Source organism: Anguilla anguilla, chromosome 14 (assembly GCF_013347855.1).
Source record: "Anguilla anguilla isolate fAngAng1 chromosome 14, fAngAng1.pri, whole genome shotgun sequence".
NCBI classification, from domain to species: domain Eukaryota; kingdom Metazoa; phylum Chordata; class Actinopteri; order Anguilliformes; family Anguillidae; genus Anguilla; species Anguilla anguilla.
The window spans coordinates 15,717,670-15,730,561 of record NC_049214.1 but is presented as its reverse complement, the minus strand read 5'-3'; the positions used below and the strand labels follow the sequence as shown (position 1 = coordinate 15,730,561).

At 37.7% G+C, this 12,892-nt stretch overlaps 1 long non-coding RNA gene across 3 annotated transcripts in view; it reads left to right on the top strand.

Moving 5' to 3' along the window:
* Positions 1 to 12,892, top strand: part of LOC118212587 — a 68,685-nt gene that overhangs the window by 40,410 nt on the left and 15,383 nt on the right. The window contains exons 4-6 of one of the 3 annotated variants that reach the window (XR_004762275.1): positions 5,097 to 6,978; positions 9,728 to 9,815; positions 10,687 to 11,575. This is a non-coding gene — a long non-coding RNA (uncharacterized LOC118212587). Of the gene's footprint in view, positions 1 to 5,096; positions 6,979 to 9,727; positions 9,816 to 10,667; positions 11,576 to 12,892 lie in introns of those variants that run through there. The other 2 variants (XR_004762274.1, XR_004762273.1) reach the window with 2 other exon arrangements.

Sequence of the window (12,892 nt, the reverse complement as noted above, 5' to 3'; positions counted from 1 at the left end):
GTTTTGTGTGTGCCTTGTGCTCATTTAGTGTGCACTATTTCAGAGGCTCCACTCAATTTTTTGGATCTATGGAAAAAATATTGTGTACAGGGAATAATTTTTGTTTACCTTGTCATGCTGTCATCGAGCCAATGTGCTGCAATTTATTTTCAGTTGACAGTTATCCAGTTTTATATGTTGCATTTGATATGAGTTGTTTTGCACGCAATTATTTTTTGAAATTTGGAACAATCCTTAGTCCAATCATAAATGTGTCTGAGCACTGTTGTTGTTTTGAGCCAGGTCCTAAAAGATATTAATCAAATTGTACTGAATATGTTTACATTAAGTAGATGATTCTGATTTGAATCACTGTTAAGCAATTTCAGAAAAAAAAAACAGTAATACTGAGAGATGCATCACCAAAAGGCTTAACAATATCAAGATATTATTTTTTAGCCATATCGCCCAGCCCTACCCAGTAGTGTCTTCTATAGTGACATGGGGAAAAAGCGACAATGGATTTGATGTCTCATCCCATGTGTATATCTCCCTTTCAAAATGAATGGCAAAACAAAACTGGTCACTTATAGTAACTTCTACATTCAGTAGTATACATTTTCACTTGCTTGAATTTATCATTCTTATTTGATTTATCATGCTTTGGGAACTTTGTTTGAAATTTAGGGACAATTTCTTGTTTCCCAGGTATGTTGGTGGACTGCCTGAAGGGTATGTGAGTAATAGTATTCTGCAGTATATTTTCTCATGCTGGACTATCAATGCCTGGATGAAGATGTTGTCTAAAAAAGAACAACAGTTTAGTTAATTCCATATATGCTAATGGTACACAAAGATGAGGTTCATTTGATTAAGTAGTTTAATAAATGTTGGTTGAATTGTGGAATTCAAATTTGTACAGAAAGCTGTGCATTCTGGTTCAGCTAGTGGCGTTGCCTCATAGACTCACCCCTAAATACAAGGAGAATGTTGACAGTGTTTCTAAACCTCATCAGGTAATGTTGAGTAAGTAATTAGACAGAGTGGGAGGCTCACATTTAAATCTGCATAACACAATTCAGGCCGCTAACAAACAAATGAGTGTCAGCATTTATTTCCCTGTGATGTTCAAGCAGTGTTTTGGCCCTTGGAATTTTCAGCGACAGTTTGATTTATCTATAGAAAAGAGAGGGCGATAGCAATATCAGGCTGCGTCAGCCTGCAGCCATTAGTTGAATTATTCTCTGTGTCAGTCTACAATGCGCACTGTTGAGAGGCCCTGTCAGCTTTCAACACCGCCCTCCTCTCATAGCTCTCTAACTGCAGCCAAACTGTGAGGGTGAGAATATTTCCAATCAAGTCCTACTGTACATTATAGCCCCAGTCCTTAGGGAGCTGGGGGAAGAAAAAGTTTTTTGCTTGTGGAAAATAATTTGTTTATATATAGACCAACCAACAGCTCTAGAGGCAAAAATTAAATCACAAAAATGCACAGAGCATTTCCTTGGCTGCCCTCAGAATGCCTATTCATAGATGTGAAATCCAATCAGGGCAATCAAGGTCCCATCAATGGGGCATAATAACTTCAGGAGTCTTAGGCTCAGCTAAGGTCAGTGTTCATGACTGGGCCAAAATGGGATTAATGGGAGAATAGTAAGGTGGAAACCACTGCTAAAGAAGAGAAACGTTCATGCTCTTTGTGCATTTGCAAAAAATAACAAAAAAACAAAAAAGCAAAAACACCTGGATGATCCACAAGCCTTTTTGGATAATTTTCTACGGACTGATGATAAAAGTGGAACTTTTTGGACGATACAGGTCCCATTATGTCTGGAAAAAATACAGTATGCATAAAGCAAATACAGCGTGTCACTGGAGGAACAACATACCAAGCAGGGTGGTGGTAGTGTGATGGTGAGGAAATGCTTTACTACGTCAGGGGCCTTGACGACTTATTGAAAGAACCATTAATTCTGCTCTGTACCAGAAAAGTCTGGGAGCTGAAGCTGAAGCATTATTAGGTTATGCAGCAAGACTATGATCCAAAACACAGAAGGACATTCACAACTGAATCTGAAAAGGAAGAAATGTAATGTTTTGGAGTGACGTAGTCAATGACAAATATGCAATAATAGAGGAATTCAGGAAGAGGACAAATCATTTTTCCAGCACTGTATGTGCCAAGTTTATGCCTAACTTGTGCAACTGTTATTCACATATAAGATGCTGCAGGCATACCAGGGACACCAGTGTTGTGTGTAGTGACAGTTATAGTGGTAATCTGCATTTTTATTGGAGGTGAGCTTTGATTGACAGTTGGTTTTTCTCTGCTGCAAGTAATGTCATGTAAATTCACCTGATTGGTTAATGGAAGTTGTATAATTGCACCAGAGTGCTTGTAAAAGGTTGTTCAGTTAATGGCTGACAGCCAGGAGGAGCTGTGCCACTGTTCCCCATCAACATCTGCACAAAGCTATACTTGCTGGTTAACGTTGCTAAATAAATGAGAACTACTTTGCTGTTTTTTTTTCGTTTGTTGTTGTTTTGTAAATAAGAATACACGCTGCACCATAATTGCAGTGTGCTGCTCAATCTTGTCCTGACACACCCCCATCAGCAGTTCTCCTCCTGCATGGCGAGTCATCAAATGGCTCAGGCATGTCAAGATCCATGACAAAAATACCACTTAACCAGTGCAACAGCTTGCAACATGCAATGTAAAGGCTGGAAAATAGAATCCCATAGGTGCTGGGCTGGAGGGGGTGACATTAATGGCAACTATCTAGCAGCTGAGCAACCAGATGAGCCAGATGACCTGACTTAAACCCTCCTATCCTTGTTAATACTATTGCTTATAATTATACATCAAACCACAGGACTCCCACAGCAGGTGCTGGCCGAGATCCCATCTGTGCCAAAGGACACATTGCAGCACTATGCTAATTCTACCTTATTTTAATGACAGGAAAGGAGAGCATTTTTGTTATTTTGAATCTTCATCGTTCAGTTTGTTGTATCATTTCATTTATTTATTTACTGTTTTTACATGAATTGCGCATTTCACAAGTAATAAAAGGTGCTGCTTATAGCATTGATTTGTAATAAGCTGTAAAGGCTTTGCGTCATCTAGCTCTGTTGGTAAAAGCACTGCTTGCAGTGCATGAATGAGCACCATGGTCTCTGATTGAATCTAACCTGTGCAGGTGCCAACTGTGGCCAGCTGCCCAGTAGGGGCAGTGCTCAGTTGGCTTAATGCCATCCAAGATATATATAGGGATTCAGTTAGTGTGGATAGCAGTGTTTATAGCTCCAGTGACCCCTGTTGGCCCAGCTTGCTCTCTGCAAATGTGTATGATTGGCTTTTCTCCACCCTCGCTTTGCGCATGATCAGTTTGTGTCTGTGGTGTGAAAAGAAGCAGTTGGCTGGCACCATGTGTTTCAGAGGAGAACCACAAGTTGTCTTCACTCTCCTGAGCTAGCAGCAGGGGTGTATATGAGAATGCTTGTACATAGTTTGCACATTGGACATTCCAAATTTGGGTGTGATTGGAGATGTGAAATATAAAAATAAAAAGACAAAGTATGGACAGTTCTCTGTGATAAACCTAAAGAATTATTGCAACAGCTGTAAGGCGGTTTACAGAATTGTGCCCCTCATCAGACCCCTAAAGGAAAACAGACTGTGTTTACACTGTGGACAGTGAGTCAGAAGGGTTTTATAAAGAGACGATAGCAGTTGCTAAACATTCTACTCGATCAGCATTATGTAAACCTTAAGTTGGTGTCTTTGATGGTGTGGTACAGTAGGTGCTGACTAAAGATTCTGGAACACCGTTCAAAATTGAACAAGTCAGCACCCAACTGAACTACAAAGGTTAACCCGGTTTGATAGGCTTACAGAGAATGAACAAGCAGAATCAATAATGTAACTCTTTTGTTATGATTGTGTCTTTATTTGATGACTGGGGGTTTTCCTTCGATCCTTGGCTATATAGGGGAAAAAGTAGAATGGTTTGAGAAGGCTGGTCAGATGGCCTCATGTGTGCCATTTGCGTATAGCCATTCAACACATACATCAGGCAGCATTATATATTACCATTCTCTTCAGATGGTAAGATGAAAAAACACAGGGCCAAGATACTTGAAATAATTTAGGAAACATTGGGTAGCAGCATTGCTTTGGAATGCAACTTGCATAATTTGTGAGGCTAAGAGCCAATATTATTTCTTGTAACTTGGGGCCTAATTTTGATATCAATTCTTTTAATAGCTAAGATTTTCCAAGTTTGAATTAATGACTTATAGAGAGTGTTTTGTATGTGTGAGTAACTTGTCATTTGTGTCCGTTGAAAACTGCGTTTTTCTTCATATATAACTTCTTTTTGTACTATGCTTGTTATGAGTAGCAATAGTAATGCATATAAATTTAGCCTGTGAGAGAGACATGCACACACATGCATACATGCAAACATACAGGCATAGATTCAGTAATTTCAACAAAGCCACGTGCCATTGTATAAATCCTTCTGGGTAACATGCAGCCATACATTAGAGTTTTGCATTTGACATTTTGAGTTTAACAGTAGGTAGCTTGCTAATGAGTCAACCAAGAGAGTGTATAACGTTAGTGCAGATGGCTCTTGTGCAACATCAGGAACCAGTTCTACGGGTTTTAATTTTAAGTGTAAAACACTGTACACTAAATTGTATAACAGATGCAAAGACTGTCCCAAGTCTAGAACATTGTGCAACGGATCATGCAAGGGAGCTCAACTGAATTTCAGCCATAATCACAGAAACTAGTGCTATCCATGCTCTGATTAGACGAAGATATTGTTTCGTTAGTGGATCCCGCTCCACTGATGAAACAGTAACAGCGGTCTAAACCCTAACAAGTGACAGTGGTCACAAATCTGCATGAGCGAATGTGGTCATACAGCAAGGAGAAAACCTGCCAAGCTAGAATCATGGAAGCCCTCTGAGTGCGGATGCTAGCCTTGAGTGGAGGACCATGGGGATTTATGATCCTGCTCATTCTCATGTCCTTGACCTTCACTAATGTTTCTCTTACTGTCTGTGCTCTCCTCCTGCTTCTAAACTGATGGATGGTTTGCAAGATATACATGGCATGCAATTGAACAGGTCAATGGTATGAGACGCCAGCTTTATATGCATGTGTGTGTGTGTGTGTGTGTGCCAGTTATGCAATATGTTATGTGTGGGTTTATGAATGCAACCGGTTGTGTATGGACCTGCAAAAGTGACAAGTGCATGTTCGCTTGTGTGTGTGCTTGTAAACATGATATGATACTTCATGCATGTACATGTGTGTCTGTGAATGTGACAGTTTGTGTGTGTGTGTGTGTGTGTGCTGTCTTCATTTCTGTGTCACATTTAGCATACAGAATAATAATATATGTACATATATTACTTTCTATTTTCAAAGTCATAAATTTGTAAGCTGGATGAAACACGGTGTAGTAATACATCAAAATAATGTAGTGGAAACAGAAAGGAATAGCTTTTATCTGTTGATTTATTATTTATATCCATCAACAAAACTCAGATTGAGTTTTGGAAAAGTTAACAGTGCAATGCTTAATTTTTTGATTATATCCTTTGTTTGACTAAAAATATATTTAATTGCCAAAGCAGAGAATATTACTTACTCATACATGAAGCTCTGCGCTGTAAATCATGCCATGCAATCCCTCTGGTATCATTTGCAAGGCCATATATTCTCATTTAATCACATCTTACATCCATCGTCTCATTCTATTTTCCACAACCCCCAAAGTATTGCTCACATATGCTATGCATGCACCAAGGTAGATATGAAACATTTTCTCATTGATTACTCTAGGCTAGCAAAAATATATCAAATTGGTCCCAGCCTTGAAAGAGTGAGTAGTGCTCCAAACACCCAGTGCTCATATCATTTATTTCATACTGGCCGTGTGAAACCAAGCATGATTATTATTTTAGACTCTATTGTTGTGCGTTCATATATTCATATTCACTGTCGTGTGTCCAGGAGTGAGCAGCCATCTGGTGTGGGGGCTGAGGGAAGAAGATCCACACTGTAGTGAGAGATCGCACTTGTCAGCCCCTCAACATCTTAGCTGATAGCTGCTGGCACTTCAGCAGCAGACACCCACTGTCATGGAAAGCGTTCAGAGAATATCAAATTCCTGTTCCTGCTGGCCAAATATTAATAACCTATTAAAAGAGAAGAGCAATCGTGTATGCAAACACATTTATTTATTTATTGGGGATTATATTCTTTTGCTCACTCTTTTTAACAAGTTACTCCAAATTACTCAGAAGTGGGGGAATAGTTTTCAAGCCAAACTTTGATATTCAGTGTGTGTGTTTTCCTAATTAAAATAGGTTGTTGGTAGTCTTCCTAATCATCTGTAGTTTGTAAATTTGAATGGTGACAGTGTGACACTGCAGTAAAACAAGTAAGACACCACAGCAGAGTTCCTAGACAAAGATCCAGTGTGCATTCTGTACATGTTCAGTCAGTACATGCTGAGCCAAGTGAATGCGGCCAGAGTCCAGCTCAGATTCCCAACTCCAAGCCAAAAGGTAAGGCAAAAAATTCCAGAAACACAAATCAGTTAGTAATCACTTCATCCAAAAATAGATCATCCAGAAATAAATCGTCTCAAGTTCATAGCTGCACATTTACTGTGTTCCTCTTCTCCTCCTCCTCTTCCTCTACAAAACATCTAGTGCTTCCCAGCACAATTTCTTTCATTGTGCCATAGAGCTACTGCTCTTGTAAACCTACTGAATAACATTTATATAATTACCCTTGACAGAGTGTGTCTTGGGTGACAAAAACTTTCAGTGAAAATATTTTCGAAAATATTATTTTATTTTTATTGAATGTCTCTTGACCAACAGGTTGGTTCTTGAGATGAAGACCAGAGACTCATATCCCCTACAAGGGATTCCAGGTTTTAGGAGGATATATACCGTGTAGCAGATATGGTGAGCTTTCAGATTTTCTATTTGGCCACTGTAGAGGTAGATGTGTATTTTCAAAGGTCAATATATTATGGGGCTCTCAATTATCTGAGGAAAGAAACAGTACCCTCAAATTGCCATGCAAAGTGATGCTGATGCAATTGCCAGAACTATTCTTACTATCTGTGGCAGTATGTGAGCTTTAATCATGTACATATTAACAGTGCCTCCTAAATCAATCTGTATTTGTTTAGAGTTTAGAGGTGGTTTAATGCAATTATTCATAATTCAGCCCCACAGTAACAGACAAATGGAGTTTACGCTTATAAATACTATTTTCCATTTTAAGTGGCTAATGATGCTTGGAAATTCGGGTTTTATTTGACAGTGCACTTACATTTCACAAGCCACCTGCATAATGGATGTTTCAGTTAAACAGTAACACAATATTCAAGTCCAGTCTTTGCCAGAAAAAAATACAGAGAGATAAGACAACTGGAAAAGGAGATAGACATTGAGAGAAATAGAGCAACAGAGAGAGAATCAACAAAAACATGGCAGCCGAATACAATGAAGGGATTTAAGAAGGCATTATTGCATGGATAAGGTGTTGCACTTGGTCTCTAAGCAGTTATGAACCTCCTCCCGCTCCTCCCGCAGACTATAAATCTCTTTGATTACATCAGACCATCCTGCGTGCTCTCCTCCACTCTGGTGATTAAGTCAGAATGCACAGTCAGCAGTTACAGGACTGCCTCTGGCTCAATTAGGCGCTTGTGGTACCACGCCTTCCCAAGAGGTCAAACAATCTGGAGCCTGAACTAACCAACCCACACATCTCTCAGCTGTGAGGAGTGGCCCCGACACTCTTCTCCACAAAGTGAGATCAACTGACAGATGATCTCTGGATCTTCTTCATGTTGGCTGGAGTAATGGCTGCATTCTGAGCCATGTAGCTAATGGCAATAATCTGAACGAGTGATTGAATGTGGCAATAGAAAGCAATAGAAATTACCATTTGTCGTGCACAAGGTTAGATGTGTTCTGGTTTATTACCTAGATTAAAATGAAGATGTAAATCATGGTAGCTGTAAACTATCACTTTAAATATCACCAGCTGCCATTAATATCTTGCTGGTTTCGTAATTCTGCATACAGTATGTCATGAACCACAGTGGCTAATATAACAGACCTGAACCAGCACTCCCTTGAGAAAGCTTTTACGCTGGCTCAGCTCCTTAATGCAAATTATTTATTAAACTATATATTATTTCCCCAACATTGGGAATTTTTTATTGGCCTACTCATCTTTGATGAGACACATTTAAGTATTTTCTCTGCAAAGTTCAAATGCTCACCACTGGGGTCTGAAGAGAATGTTGATATGTTATCTTGCATTATCTATATTATAGTTCACCACCACCAAGGGGTTAATGGGGCTGAGTTCACAGTTAAAGTGATTTCAAGTCACATGTCAAACAAGCAATAATCATTAATCATTCAATTATCACTTAATCAGGAACCTGAGAATAACAACACAGCATGTATATCCATTAACAAAGTTTTTAAAAATAATTGTAATGCATTTAGCATATACTGTATCACATAATAATAATAATAATAATAATTGGAAATTATTAATCACAATATTTCGTGGTGACATTGGGAGTGCACAGACTCAACATCTGGTCGACTGGATGTGGGTTCATGGTGGGTTCATGGTGATTGCAGCCTACCCTACTGAACCTCAGTTATATTGAACCTAAAATCCAAGGGATGCACTCAACACGAAGATTCTAAAAAATGACAAATAAGCAATAATAGAGGGAATCAGGAAGGGGGCAAATACTTCTTAATGGCACTGTATCTTTTTTAATATGGTTTATGGTAAGATGCTTTATGGTTCTGTCTGTGCTACAAATCTGTTTGCCCCTGTTTGATATAAAACTTCACAAACTGGCAAAATGACCAACATAATTATGCAATGAGAACAATTCTGTGAAAAAAAGAAAAAATAAAAACGTTTAAAACCAGGTCACTCATAATATTATTCTTTTTTTTTTTGCTTGTTACCTTTCAGTCAGGCAGTTACCTAAGTAAAAAATACAATTATATATATGATATATAATTTATTTGTCACCTTTATAAATGCTCAAGGTCACCTGCAATTAATACTAGTTACAAATGACACATACAGTCATACATAGTATCACTTCTAAAAACTTTCTTAAGGTGACATCAAGAAAAGTATATATTTTATTACCTGTACACTTAGCTATAAAACCCTGTAGGGTGATTGGAAAAGCTATGGTCAAATATGGTCTGCCTTTCAATCATTACATTTTGCACACATTGGGGGAAAAGCATCAAGTTTGAGTTTATCTTTTGGAAATACTTTGATTGCTGAATCTATTTCTTTATTTCCAACCAAACATAAGAATATGTTCCAAAATATACTACATATTTCTACAATCTGAAATGTTGTGTCCTCCATTCCCTAAAGAACATCACCGTTTTTTTACATTTGCCTTGAATATTCATAACTCCACAGAAAGCAATGCTGTTTCTCCTGACAATGCCACCAGAGAACAGTAAGGGTAAATTTAGTATATGCGTGCAAGTATCAGATCAAATCTTCCTGAATAATATTCTAATTTTTTGACATGATGAATGGATGATTCACTTCCATTCCTAAAGGGAAAATGTCTCAGGTTAAATCTGCATGGCTAATTTACATATCAAATGTCATCTTTTCCCTCATTTTCTGAAACAGGTCTCTTATGGAGACAAGAAGAGATGTGGAACCCCCATGGGGAAAAGGAAGACATATACTGCCTGGGCGTGAATTACATACGCAGAAGGTAAAATTGTGATGGAATCACAGATTTCCTGTGATTGATGATGATTCTTTTTTTTGTTTTGTTTGTGGTAACAAGGATTCTCTTTCCTTTGCCCTGATTTAAATTCACTTGTGACATATGAAGAAGGGTTCTGCTCATGAATTACAAAGAATGTTTTAAGCTAGAGCTTGTTGCAGAAACATTGGAAAATAAGCTACCATATGTAGGGTAAATGGTAAATGGACTGCATTTATATAGCGCTTTTATCCAAAGTGCTTTACAATTGATGCCTCTCATTCGCCAGAGCAGTTAGGGATTAGGTGTCTTGCTCAAGGACACATCGACATTCCCAGGGCGGGGTTTGAACCGGAAACCCTCCGACTGCCAGACAATCGGTCTTACCTCCTGAGCTATGTCGCCCCATGGGTACAAATGTTAAAATGAAAAGAGACATATATGGTTATCAGTTACATACTGTAAGTATGTACAGTACTGTATGCTATCTTGACTATGTCACATTTGAAATATAAAGTAAAAATAAATTTTTTATGAAATAAAAAGTTAACTCTCGTATAAAAGGTTTTTTAAAGTATTACAGTATTAGGTTTTTTGTATTACATTGCATCAATATTGCATTGATGTCTTGTTCAAAGCATTCTTTCTATTCACCCATTGCAGGGTTTGTTATGATGAACCTCTTAACTACTCATTGTAAACTGTGTTTGTGCTCTGTTCTGTTCACCATTTCATGTTGTTTTATTTTCCTTTTGTGCCATTAAATCTGATTCCTATTTGTAGTGCCTTCTGTCCTCTATATTGCGGTCTTGCACATATGATCAATGTCGAACACTCAATGTTTGTATCATTCTTCAGATGTGATGCTGTTTTATAGATGGAATTTAAGAGTGGAAAGGAACCCTGTGTCTCTTGAAGTCACTGGAGTGTGCAGCAGCGGATTGTGTCTTCTGTGGTACCTCCATCAAGTCGATCAGCTCCACTATAAATCCTCATTCCTCAATGGCAGTGATGAATGCACCAATAAATTCATGTAGCAGCTGTCTAGTTCTTTAGCCCAGGTAAAATCATGGTCATAAAAAAAAAAAACACCCTGGTCTGTGGTCTGGCATGTGACTTCATCGTGTCATCACTGAGCACTTCGATGTCCCTGCTGTAAATCCAACAGAGCACCAGTCGTAAAAAAGAAACCATTTTTACATAGCCTATACATCATGTCACACACAATGAGAATTCAGGGTGACCAAATGAGACAGTTGTGTTGGATCATGAGAGGATCATATTAATTTAATGCTCTAGTGACTTAGGACAATTTTAAAAAGACAAATTCTGTCTTTATTATGCATTTTGGAATTAATTTAATTTCTATTCCTATAATAATAATAATAATAATCATAATCATAATCATAATCATAATAATCCTAATAATCAAAATAATAATAATCATCATCATAATAATGTTATGGTATCCCGGGGGAGGGCAGGAAATGTCTGCTGGGTGATCTGGATGAGGTTGAAAATTACATGTATTTAATATTTTACTGCTCATTGTACCGCGACATAAGGGTTCAACTTTTTTGTGATCAGCGGAGATTTGCTTTATGTGACTGATTAATGTAAGTTTCAATATCTGTTCAATAAAAAAGCTTTCCAGGTAGCTCAATTTCTGAAAAATGCCTTCCAACTACATATGAATACATTGTATGTATAATTTCCTAACTGGAATGTTGCTCTCATGCATGTGTAATATGTATTCTTTATGTATCTATTCCCATCTAATAATAATAATAATAATAATAATAATAACTAGACAATTCCTGCAGAAATTGTGGTGTGGTTGCCGCCAATGCAAAGTCGACTTAGTGCTGAACAGAGTGAACAGTGTCTGTAATATGAGCAGAAACAGAAACAGCTCCACTATAAATCCTCATTCCTCAATGGCAGTGATGAATGCACCAATAAATTCATGTAGCAGCTGTCTAGTTCTTTAGCCCAGGTAAAATCATGGTCATAAAAAAAAAAAACACCCTGGTCTGTGGTCTGGCATGTGACTTCATCGTGTCATCACTGAGCACTTCGATGTCCCTGCTGTAAATCCAACAGAGCACCAGTCGTAAAAAAGAAACCATTTTTACATAGCCTATACATCATGTCACACACAATGAGAATTCAGGGTGACCAAATGAGACAGTTGTGTTGGATCATGAGAGGATCATATTAATTTAATGCTCTAGTGACTTAGGACAATTTTAAAAAGACAAATTCTGTCTTTATTATGCATTTTGGAATTAATTTAATTTCTATTCCTATAATAATAATAATAATAATCATAATCATAATCATAATCATAATAATCCTAATAATCAAAATAATAATAATCATCATCATAATAATGTTATGGTATCCCGGGGGAGGGCAGGAAATGTCTGCTGGGTGATCTGGATGAGGTTGAAAATTACATGTATTTAATATTTTACTGCTCATTGTACCGCGACATAAGGGTTCAACTTTTTTGTGATCAGCGGAGATTTGCTTTATGTGACTGATTAATGTAAGTTTCAATATCTGTTCAATAAAAAAGCTTTCCAGGTAGCTCAATTTCTGAAAAATGCCTTCCAACTACATATGAATACATTGTATGTATAATTTCCTAACTGGAATGTTGCTCTCATGCATGTGTAATATGTATTCTTTATGTATCTATTCCCATCTAATAATAATAATAATAATAATAATAATAACTAGACAATTCCTGCAGAAATTGTGGTGTGGTTGCCGCCAATGCAAAGTCGACTTAGTGCTGAACAGAGTGAACAGTGTCTGTAATATGAGCAGAAACAGAGTATTGTGTATGTGCTATAACATCACGGTAACAAGTTGATATGCGACGCATATATACAGAGCTAAATTAACTCTTCATCAAAACTTTATGTGTGCTATGGTGTTCAAGGTGGTTGCCAAGGTGTTGCTAGGTGGTTACTATGGTGTTGTATGCAGTTGCTAGGGTGTTCTAGATGGTTGCTAGGGTGTTGCTAGGTAGTTGCTATGGTGTTTTACATGGTTGTTAGGGTGTTGCTAGGTAG